Genomic DNA, 11,596 nt, shown 5'->3' with positions numbered 1-11,596 from the left:
AGATTTTAGCTCTGCTGACCTCGGCGCAGCTTTTCCCTCCCGTGTGCACTCAAGCACGTGATGGTAGGGGAGTGTTTTACTCAGACTGAGGGATGAGCAGGAAGCAAAATACGTCCCCTGCTCTGGTGTGTGTGGCTGTGACTGGGACGCATTGGCTGTTCTGAACGATGCCTTAGTCCCGTGTTTTTGTTGACTTGGAACTGAAAAGAGACGTGATCAGATCTGCTCAGGTCACACGCAGCTCTTTGCAACCCCTCGGACTATTGCCTGCCTGGCTCCTCTGTCCATAGGATTCTCCAGGCAAGAACACTGCAGTGGGCTGCCATTCCCTTCTCCGGGGGCTCTTCCCAGACCAGGGATTGAACCCAAGTCTCCTGCATTGGCAGGTGGGTTCTCTCCCACTGAGCCTCCCGGGGAGCCCATCCCCTCGTAGTGGAGATGCCTGTTTCAAAAGGACTGCCTAGCAGGCTCACGTAGATGGGTGCTGTCGTCGGGAACCCTGTTGTAAAGGGAGTGTGCTGGCATCTTGAGATGCCATCTGTCTGTCTCTCATATTCCCAGGGGTGTCCCTCCACTGTCCACAGTTTGCAGATCCTTCCGGAAGAGCCTGGATGGAGGCAGCCTTGGAACCACACAGGAAAGGACTGACTTTTCCATGTGCTGGAAGCGACTGTTCTTACTTGAGCCCTGGCGAGTCAAGTGCAGGAAGTGTTAGCATCAGTTGCTCAGTCCCGTCTGACTCTCTGCAACTCCCGTGGACTGTAGCCGGCTGGGCTCCTCTGTCCGTGAAATTCTCCAGGCAAGAATACTAGAGCGGGTTGCCGTTTCCTTCTTCAGGGGATCTTCCCGACCCAGCGATCAAACCTGGGTCTCCTGCATTGCAGGCGGATTCTGTATCATCTGAATAAAAATCTAGACACAGAATCTATGGACAAATGAGTGAAATGAATAAGCTATTAAAAAATAAGCCATTTCATTAAGACTTTATGGTTTTCCCACTAAAACCAGACTTTCTCTTTTGTTCCTGAGGCCTGCTCTGTTAGCTTTACTAGTGACTGCTGCTGCTGCTGCTAAGTCGCTTCAGTCGTGTCTGACTCTGTGCGACCCCATAGACGGCAGCCCACCAGGCTCCCCCGTCCCTGGGATTCTCCAGGCAAGAACACTGGAGTGGGCTGCCATTGCCTTCTCCAATGCATGAAAGTAAAACGTGAAAGTGAAGTCGCTCAGTCGTGTCCGACTCTTGGCGACCCCATGGACTGCAGCCCACCAGGCTCCTTCATCCATGGGATTTTCCAGGCAAGAGCACCGGAGTGGAGTGCCATCGCCTTCTCCATTACTAGTGACATCAGATGGTAAACCATCCTGAATAAAATGGGAAAAATCAGGCCAGGACAAAGCAACTTGACGCTATTTCTTTTTTCTAATTTAAGCTTTTTATTTTCTGCTGGGGTGCAGTTGATACACAGTGTTCTGACAGTTTCAGGTGGACAGTGGAGGGACTCAGCCACACACACGTATCCTTTCTCCCCCAAACTCCCCTCCCGTCCAGGCTGAGCCTGGCATTATTTCTAATTTCTAGCATGATTTCCTCTTTGGCCCATACACACAAGATGTGGTACCTTTTTAAATTCCTAAATATACAAGAGTACTTTGACTATTTTTAAAATTGAGTCCTTATTTTATCATGCTATGGTCAGAGAATATAGTATATATGTTTTACCAGTTCTTTGGTACCTGTTGTGATGGCCTTTATGGCCTAGTGAGTGCTCAATTTTTAGAAATATTTCTCAAAGTCTTGATGAGAATCCAGATTAAAAGAGTTGAGATACATTTCTGAATGTGTGAATTTCATACAGTGTCTTAATCAGGCTGTTCCAATATCCAACATCATTGTTATTTTTTGATCACTTGATAAGTTTGTAACAGACGGATGTTAAAATCACACTTTAAGAAATTCTATGTCATAATTCTATTGGCTTTTAATCTCTCTGAAATGACTGCTTTTGTGAGCCAATCAAATGTTGTAAATTGCACAGGGTTCAACTATTTTGACGCTGTGTTGCCGATGCTGGTTATCTGTGGAGTCAGAATCAGAGAGCCTTAGAGAGGGAAGAAAACATCCCATCAAGAACCCAAGCATTTCAGAGAGGAGCGAAATCAGGATGTGTCCTTCTGATACGTGGAGGCTCAAGCAGTGAAACAATTCTTTTATGGAATAAACATTTATTGAGAACCAGGATTTTACTTGGACTGAGGGATGAGGAGGAAGCAAAATATATCCCCTGCTCCAGTTACAATTTTGTAGATGGAGAAAAGCTGAGGTTACCTTCATCTTCTGTTTTAAAAAAGATAAAAGAGGGAATGAGAGAGAGACTTAAAGTGAAACAGAAAATCTTTTCTTTTATTAAAAAATGCCTATTTGTATAAAGGCTGAGTACCAAAGAATTGATGCTTTTAAATTGTAGTGGTGCTGGAGAAGACTCTTGAGAGTCTCTTGGACTGTGAGGAGATCAAACCAGTCCATCCTAAAGAAAATCAACCCTGAATATTCATTGAAAGGATTGATGCTGAAGCTGAAGTTCCAATACTGTGGCCACCTGATGTGAAGAGCTGACTCATTGGAAAAGACCCTGATGCTGGGAAAGATTGAAGGCAGGAGGAGAAGGGGGTGACAGAGGATGAGATGGTTGGATGGCATCACCAACTCGATGGACATGAGTTTGAGCAAGCTCTGGGAGTTGGTGATGGACAGGGAAGCCTGGTGTGCTGCAGTCCATGGGGCCACAAAGAGTCGGACACAACTTATCAGCTGAGCAAAAACCTTAGATGATCAATCATTTCATGCAATGTTATTACTCTTTATTCATTAGAACAGATTCCCAAGGTATTACTATTTGAAAAACCTGTGATCTCTAACTGAAATTGCATCACACACACATGGAAGAAGAGTCCTAACAAATGTCTTGGAGGATGTAACACTTCACACGCTTCAGCAGGTGCCTAGATGATTCTATTCATTCGTTTATTATTCAACAAAATGTACCGCATTCCAACCCTGCTCCAGGCGTTGTGCCTTGTGGTCTGAAGTCAGGGACTTGCATCACGTAATGGGACACGTGAAAGGAACGGCTTTTCTTGAATTTCTTCTTTAAAAGTCTCTGTGTAGTTTCCATGGAAACCATAGAAACTTTAAATGCAAACATATGAGGACAGAAGCATGGCTTAGATGATTTTTCCAGTCACAAGAGACAGACTTTCCTTCGCTGTTTAATGTGGAAGCATCCGTGTGCTAGCTCCAAAACTAGGCCTCCTAGACCGTGTGTGCGTGTGAGACCCTCAGTCGTGTCTGACTCTTTGTGACCCCATGGACTGTAGCCCGCCAGGCTCCTCTGTTCTCGGGGTTTCTCAGGCAAGAAGACTGGAGTGGGCTGCCATTTCCTTCTCCAGGGGATCTTCCTGACCCAGGGATTGAAACCGGGTCTTATGCATTCCAGGCAGATTCTTACCATCTGAGCCACAGGGAAGCTACAAGTCTGATAGCCTTGAACTAAAAATGAATTTTGTACGATATTCTTAGTGAATTTTATTGGTAAACACGGAAGGAAGCCATGGAGCCGTGGATGTGTTTATTTTACTGAGAAAAGGCTTTGTGGCAGTGGGGGGAGCGATTTTGGCGGCACATTCTTTTTTTTTGTTAGTGGTCATGCCCAAATGATTCTTCTTATAAAAAGTGTATCGTAAAATCTCCAACACGGCCTTCAAGAGGAAACAGAGTTCAAGTAAAGTAATGATGGTTTTCCTGGATCTTGCTGAAAGGGGAAGCCTGTCATTGATAACACTGAGACACCCTCACCTGAGAACCAGAGAAGCCAGCAGTTTGGGGGGAAAATTGGAGCATCCAGGACTCCAGTGAATATCCTGGTGCTGATGGGATTCAGAAGGATCGGAGGCGACCTGAGTAATCGGCACTTTTTTTCTGAGTGATCCTGTCTAGAAGAGGGAAGAGAATATACGTTCAGTGGGTTAGTCATCACGCACACACACACACACACACACACACACACCCCTATTTGGACCACATCCGTCTATATTTGATCAAACACATTATCTACACATGACTATTCTGATTTTACATCATATATTATACTAATTGAATGCTGCTGAATTCCAGAGCCAGTATTTTCTCCACTATAAATTGATGTTCCGGGAACCAATCAACTGAAACCTTTAAAAAAATCAAACAGTGTGAACTTGAGCAAATTCTTTAAAGTCTCTGGGCTTCATCGGACCATCCTAGCAATCTCACTGCCCGTCTTCAGAGGTTGCTGAAAAATCCAATGAAGTAATCAAGTAAAGGTGCTCCATAAGCTACACATAGAGATATACAATAATGGTATTGTAAATGTCCTTTATAAACGTAAGAACCCGATGTCTTAATTTTATGATTGAGGAAACTAAAGGAAATTATTGCAACGTGACCGATGAGTTAAGCAAGAATGAAAAACATGTATTATTGCAGTTTAAGAAGAAAATTAACAATGACTTTGAAACAGTGCAGTGTTGCTGATTGCTTAGGTTGAATGCTGAGTACAGGGGATCCTCATTACTTTTGTGTGTTTGAAATTTCTCATGTCAACAGCAGTATGAAAAATAGTTGTTTGACTGTTAACACTTGAGTGGGACGGTACTTAAGGACAAGGATTCAGAAGCTAGAGCACCAGAGTTTGCCTTCTGCTTCTGCCAGTTCAGTCCACCAGCTGTGTGACCTTCAGCCTCTTACTTGGCCCCTCTGCGCTGTGGTGGCCTCTTTAAGATGAGGGTAATCATAGCACCGACGTCATAGGCTTGTTTGGAGGACTAGATAGGTTCATATTTGATAAGCACTTAGTAAATTACGTGTTTGATAAAAGAAAAATCTTGGGGCCTCTGAATAGCTACTATTATTTACAAAGAACACCTGACTCGAAAAGGTCAAACAGCCTAGCGTCACGGAGTGAGTAAGTGGCTTTGCCTGGCTTTGATTCTGGGTCAGGCTGCTCTGAAAGCTTGGCTCTAAGTGCCAGGCGCTCTCCCATGGGGGTAGCTACCGTAATCCAGCCAAGTCCTGATTCGGCAAGTGATACCACGCTGACTTAGTATTAAAGGCTCTGGCAGGGCTGGGGCTCTGCGAGGCGGGTCTGTTTGCTGGAGGCCCAACGAGCGAGTACTAAGTAGGGGTGTTGGGGGGATACTCCCTGGGGACCCCCAGGCCTTTCTGGAAGTGCCTTGGAGGAGATTGGAATTCCCTGGGGGTGAAGGTGGGGCCGGAGAATCACTTGGTGGACTGCACCTGGCCCTCTTACTCCAGGTGGGTGCGTGCATCTTAAGTCACTCAGTCGTGTCCGACTCTGTGCGACCCCACGGACTGTAGCCCGCCAGGCTCCTCTGTCCGTGGGGTTCTCCGGGCGAGGATACTGGAGTAGGCTGCCATTTCTTTCTCAAGAGGAGCTTCCCGACCCAAGGGTGGAACCCGTGTCTCTTGTGTCTCCTGCATTGGCAGGCGGGTCCTTTACCACTGGCGCCCCTCGGGAAGCCCCTTACTCCAGGTAGATGGTGTGAAAGCTGCCTGGGTGTTCCAGGCACCTTTCTGGGAGCTTTGTGCCTATCGGCACATTCTGAGAGTTGGTGTTAAGCTGGATTCTCTTGGACCACCCACACCAGCTCTGCAAGCTTGAATCCTCCTTATGGTGCACGTTGGTCCTGTTTGACGCTAATCTGGGTGCCCAGGGAGGTAGGTCACTCTTGCAGGGTCACCAGGGGGAGCCTGACAGCCCCTTGGAGACGCGCTCTGGGAAGAGAAGTCCAGAGAAGGGCCCCGCGGGCCTCCGCCCTTCTCCCCACTGCGGAGAACGCGCTTGGAGACCCAGTGCAGTGTTGCCTGGCCTTTTCTCTCGGGCTGCTAGTACCCGGGTGCACCAGACGTGCAGCCAGCGTCTGCTCGCCCAGGGACCCTGCGGCCCATCTCTTCCAGCTTGGCCATCCGTTCTCCCCTCGGCAGACTCCTGGGATGACTGTACTTTCCTCTTTGTGTTTATGCTGACTACATATTGGTGGGTCTTGCCTCCCAGGCGCCCTCTTTGAAGGCTGGGGATGGGCGTCGACTCTTGTAATTGTTATTCAAGTGTCTGCTCACAAGACGTCGTGCCCGGAGGGCATGCAGAAGTGCTTATTTACCAGAGTATTCTACTCTGGGAGCTGGTCTGACCAAACCGTCAATCACACCTGATCAAGGAGTCAGGTCAGTGCCAGGCGCCATAAGGAGCTCCTGCTCTGATTGGAGCTCGGAGCTGCCTCTTTAACTGACCAAGATGCGGTCCAGGCCTCCAGAGCCTTTCAAGTCAGGGGAGACCCAGGAGCAGCCTCTCCTGCCTTGCCCCAGGGTTGCACCCTCTGGGGGGCATCATTAGTCCTGAAACATGTCATCAGCAATTTCTTACCAATAGTAAAGTTCCAAGTGAGGATGACTTATTTTTTAAATAAGTTTGAGTGGACTCAGAGTAATTTTTATAACCCCCTCGTCATCTTTCTAGCATTATCTGTGAGTGTGAAACGTGGTCGTTTTCAGCGCTAGTTTTCCATTCTGATGCATGTACCGCCTCCCCCCTTCCGCGTCCCCCGCCCCCCAAAGGCCCGTATAAGAAGCGGTCGCTTCATTTCAGCTGAAGCGCAAGGAAGCCGGGTGGGCGGGCGTGTGTGTCAGCCAGCCTCCCAGCTCCCACCTGGCACCCTTCTCACCGACACCAGGAAGCCCCTCAATGCTCATCACTCATGGTGACAGAATCACAGATCCGTCTGTTTTTTTTTAAGACGTTTTAAACATCTCCATTTATTCTTTCGTCTATTTTTTGGCTGCAGCGGTCTTGGGTGCAGCGCGTGGGATCTTCGCGGCAGTGACACTCTCTGGCTGTGGCGCGGGGGCGCTCAGTAGTTGGACGCTCTGGCTTAGTTGCTCCGTGGGATCTTAGTTCCTTGACCAAGGATCGAACCCAAGTTCCCTGCATTGCAAGGCAGATTCTTAACCACTGGACTGGCAGGGAGGTCCGCCACAGATCACCATTGGATGGGGAGAGGGAAATGCATTCTGATGAGGAAAGAAAGCGTGGGTAGAGTGCTTGGGCCGGGTAGATCTCGGCAGGATCTGGAGAGGTAGACACGACTGGGACAGTGAGCTGTGGGTGCAGGGCCACCCCGCAGTAAACAGGTCGGGGCGGAGCTGCAGAGGGAGGAGGGCGTTCCACGGGGGCAGGGTCCTCCGAGTCGTCCAGTGTGGGAAGGAAGATGGCCGGCAGGTTCTCCAGGAAGTTGGGAAGAGTCCTGATGACTCTCGATAGAACGCAGGGTGTTCAGACTTCATTCTGTGTACAGACGTGCAGAGACATCCGAGCCACCCAAACAGGCAGGTGGCCTTGTCTGTTCCTATGCGCCAAGGGCATAGTCTCTCTCTGGAAGGGTTCTTGAACGTGATTAAACAGGTCCACTTTTTAAGGCTTTGAAAACATTATTTCTAAGCCAGTTATTTCTCTGGAGTGAGTTAGTTTGGGTTAAAAAAAAATGGCTCTGTCACTTATTGGCTATAGACCTGGGTTCACTGTGCCTCAGTTTCCTCATCTATAAAATGGGGATAATAAAAGTATTTATGTCATGGATTTGTTACTAAACATTAATTGAATTAAAATATCCATAATAAGGGACTTTCCTGGTGGTCCACTGGTGAGGACTCTGCCTTTCCAGTGCAGGGCGCCCTGGGTTGGATCCCTAGTAGGGAAACTAAGGGGCGTCCCGGTGTCTCAATGGTTAAGAATCTGCCGGCCAGTGCGGGAGACGTGGGTTCGATCCTTGGGTGGGGAAGATCCGCTGGAGGAGGAAATGGAAGCCCACTCCAGTATTCTTGCCTGGAGAATCCCATAGACAGAGGGGCCTGGTGGGCTACAGTTCATGGGGTCGCAAAGAGTCGGACACGCACTTAGCACACGCGCAGTAGGTATTCTGTGCACATCTCATTTCATTCTCTTTCTTCTTTTGGTTAACTCCTTTTCTTTCTATTGTTTGGCTGCATCTGGTCTTAGTTCCCACATGTGGGATCTTCTTTGTGGCCTGTGGGGTCTAGTTTCCCGACCAGGGATCAAACCTGGGCCCCTGCATGGAGAGCACAGAGTCTCGGCCACTGGACCACCAGGGAAATCCCTCATCTCATTCTTAGGAGCGTAGCTGAAGGTCACGTGGATGCTCAGTGGCAGAGACACTGTTCAAATCTAAGCCTGACTTCAAGTCTCTCATTTTGCTCAGCAAACGCCACTGCTTAGGGTCCAGGGGAGGGCTTTTGGCACACTTAAACTTGAATCCCTGGCTTTCTGTCTGTGAAGCCTAGTGGAAGCTGACAAGGAATCTGCTGGAGATGTGAGTCCCTGGACTGGCTGCCTCCTTGGGCTGTGCTGTCTGGGACACAGCTGGCCCTCAAGGCTGAGAAGTCCCAGCCTCAGTCCTGGCCAGCTCAGGTTGGCTGGACCAGCGTGATCTGACCCTTCTGGGTGCCTCAGTTTCTATGGAAGGAGACGTGCGGTTTCCATCCCAGGTGCCTGGAAGTTCAGCTGGAGAGTCCATCATCCCGTGACCGGCCTGCCAGAGAGATGCTCTGCTGTTTCTTTCCTTCTCAAAGTTTCCTGGCGACCGCCGCACCCTCTAGTCCTGCCCCTCTCAGTCTAAACATGGGGCTTGGGAAGTGCGGACGGTGGGGAAGGATGGATGCTGGGTCCATGGAACAGACGTGGGGCTCGGACCCAGGCAGGGCCCCCTCCCTTGTCCTCATCCCTGTTTAGGACGCAGAAGCAGAAGGCCTGCAATAAGCAGGGCATTTTCTCATGATGCCTTTCTGATCTTTGGCAGCTTGAGTTGTTGCAAGTCTGCAAAAGAGCCCGAGTGAGCAGATTTTTCCAGTTGCTTCGGGGGGCAGCCGAGTGAGTCCCGGGGTCACATGCCTGAGCGTCCGCTTCTTGGAATGAGGGCCAGCTGCTGGCCAGCCGGCGGCTCTGGAGAGAGGGGCGCCCGCTGTGTGCGGGAAAGAGAAAGCCCCACTGGCCTCTCTGGCTTTGCATTCCTCTGCTTGCTGCCAAAGGGAGGCAGAAAGGGGAGCGGAAATTCCTTTTTCTTCAAAGGTTTTTCTCTCAGGGGAATCTTTGTCCCTGTAAATAAGTGAGGATGATCTTTTAAGTACTGAGTTATCAGAGGTTAGACATCCCATGGAGGATTAGACATATGAAATCCTATCAGTGTAGTCATGGCGACCACAGGCTTTTCTAAATCTTTGCTGGAATGTAGTTCTGTAGCTGCGTCTGCACCTTCAGAGAAGCCCAGACACTCAACACAGAGGAAGCAAATTAAGATGAATCATATGTAGCGTGTCAATAACAGTAAGTGGGCTACGTAGCATCGTTTCTAAAACACGACGGGGTCACAAAGCTGAACCCGACTGTAAGCTGAGAAAAGAGATGCCAGGAAAACAAAGTGACTTATAGGGGTTGAACGTAAAGAATGGGAAAGTCAGGGCAGGCAAAAAGTAAGTTAAAACACAGTATGAATCTTCATCCTGGTGTCAAAGTTAAAGTATTTGAAGAGCGTTAAATGAAACAAAGAGGGTACTTTACTGTTTTAAAGAGAATCACATTTAAGGGCTAACGAATAGGTCCCGAGGCCTCTGGCGTTGGGAAGATTGTTTTCCTTTTTGTTTTCTTTTCTTTTTTTTTAATCCAGCACTTTGGCATAAACAAACTAGAATTTATTGAGAGTTTTGAAAAACCAGGGGATTTAAAGTTTAAAAAAACACTCCATTATTTCTAGTTTTTCTTGTAAAATTAGAACATCTGATCGAGGCGGGAATTGCCAAACTCTGTCCTGTGAGCCAAATCCAGCGCACCATCCTGAGAAATTCGCACCAAGGGAATCTTTGCCAAGACCCAGGAGACTGGAACTCCAAGACCCACAACATCCAAACTCCAGAAACCTGAAGAGCAAAAAAAAAAAAAAAAAAAAAAAAAAAACCCAACAAAAAAACCCCCTTGAAAATAGCAAGAGAGATGTAACACCTTAACTATGGTTTCTTATTGGAAACGATGGAAGCCAGGAGGAAATGGCATAATATTTTTCATGTGCTGAAATAAAAGAGCTATAAATTCACTATTCTGCATCCAGGGAAAACATCCTTCAGGAAGAAAAGAAAAAGCAAGTTTGTTGGATACAAGGTCAGTTTGGAAAATCAGCTGGACTCCCACGTAATGTTATTGTTGTTTAATCACTCAGCCCTGTCAGACTCTTCATGACCCCACTGACCGCCAGGCTTCTCTGTCCCTGGGATTCTCCAGGCAAGAATTCTGGAGTGGGTTGCTGTTTCCTCCTCCAGGGGATCTTCCCAACCCAGGGATCGAACCTGCATCTTCTGCGTTGCAGGAGGATTCTTTACCACTGAGCCACCTGGGAAGCCCTTCAGTGTAGTACAAAAAGACAATTAGATAAAAAACTTTTAAAAAATGGTGCTTTTTTGCTGACATCAAAAACATTAAACAAAATCTAAGGATATATCTAATGGAGATTTTAATAGTTTTACAAAGCAACAAAAACACAATTGTCTTAGTTTTCTGGATCTACAGTGAAAAATTTCCAAAGTCTGGGTTGCTTAAAACAAGCTATGCTTGTTAAGAAAGAAACAAGAGTCCAGTCTATGTGGGAGCTTTTTCAACCCCAGTTCCACAAAAGCATTAATCCTTACAGAAGAATGAATTGAGTAACTCTGTTCTGAGTCCTCCCAAGGGAAGTACAAGTCTGGGCGGCTTATAGAGGCAAAGCAGAGAAGTCAATGCCTTAGAAGCAGCAGATGCCTCAGGGCTTGGCACCCTAAGGTGCGGATGGGTTCCGGTGGAGAAGGGCTGGAAGATCAGGTTCTCTTCTGGAAGTGTGGGGGGTGGGGGCGCAGAGCGTGAGATTGACTCTCCCTACCCAGTCCCCGAGACCACGGAATTTATTTCCAGGTACTAGAGGTTGCGTTACCTAGGGGGTGAAATGGAGTGGGAGGTGGGAGGCAGTTTCAAGAGGGAGGTTGTTGTTCAGTTGCTCAGTCGCATCCGACTCTTTGCAACCCCATGGACTGCAGCCCGCCAGGCTCCTCTGTCCTTCACTGTCTCCTGGAGTTTGCTCAAACTCATGTCCATTGAGTCAGTGATGCCATCCTCTGTCACCCTCTTCTCCTCTTGCCCTCAATCTTTCCCAGCATCAGGGTCCTTTCCAATGAGTGGGCTCTTCACATCAGGTGGTCAGAGTACTGGAGCTTCAGTTTCAGCATCAGTCCTTCCAGTGAATATTCCGGGTTGATTTCCTTTAGGATGGACTTTAAGGTCAGCAGTGGCCAGTAAAATCAAGGGGCTGGCCGGATGCAAAATCTGCCCTTTGCCATCTCCTCTACATGGCCCGTCAGCAGGGCCCTAGAGCCCTAAGGGGTCTCAGTCATGGCGTCTGGCCTGGTGGTACCTGTGGTTGTACAAACAAGACCCACACCGTGGGGTCTTGGTGC

At 48.2% G+C, this 11,596-nt stretch overlaps 1 long non-coding RNA gene across 5 annotated transcripts in view; it reads left to right on the top strand.

The window, feature by feature from the left end:
* The window catches only part of LOC102170088, a 68,456-nt gene that overhangs the window by 38,254 nt on the left and 18,606 nt on the right, over positions 1 to 11,596 (top strand). For 3 of the 5 annotated variants that reach the window (XR_001919643.1, XR_001919640.1, XR_001919642.1), the window contains exon 1: positions 5,177 to 5,347. The exons of the other annotated variants lie outside the window; for them this stretch is intronic. This is a non-coding gene — a long non-coding RNA (uncharacterized LOC102170088). Of the gene's footprint in view, positions 1 to 5,176; positions 5,348 to 11,596 lie in introns of those variants that run through there. 5 annotated transcript variants of the gene reach the window in all.

Source organism: Capra hircus, chromosome 19 (genome assembly GCF_001704415.2).
Source record: "Capra hircus breed San Clemente chromosome 19, ASM170441v1, whole genome shotgun sequence".
NCBI lineage: Eukaryota > Metazoa > Chordata > Mammalia > Artiodactyla > Bovidae > Capra > Capra hircus.
Note: the sequence above shows the minus strand (reverse complement) of the source record. Positions and strands in the feature narration are given on the sequence as shown.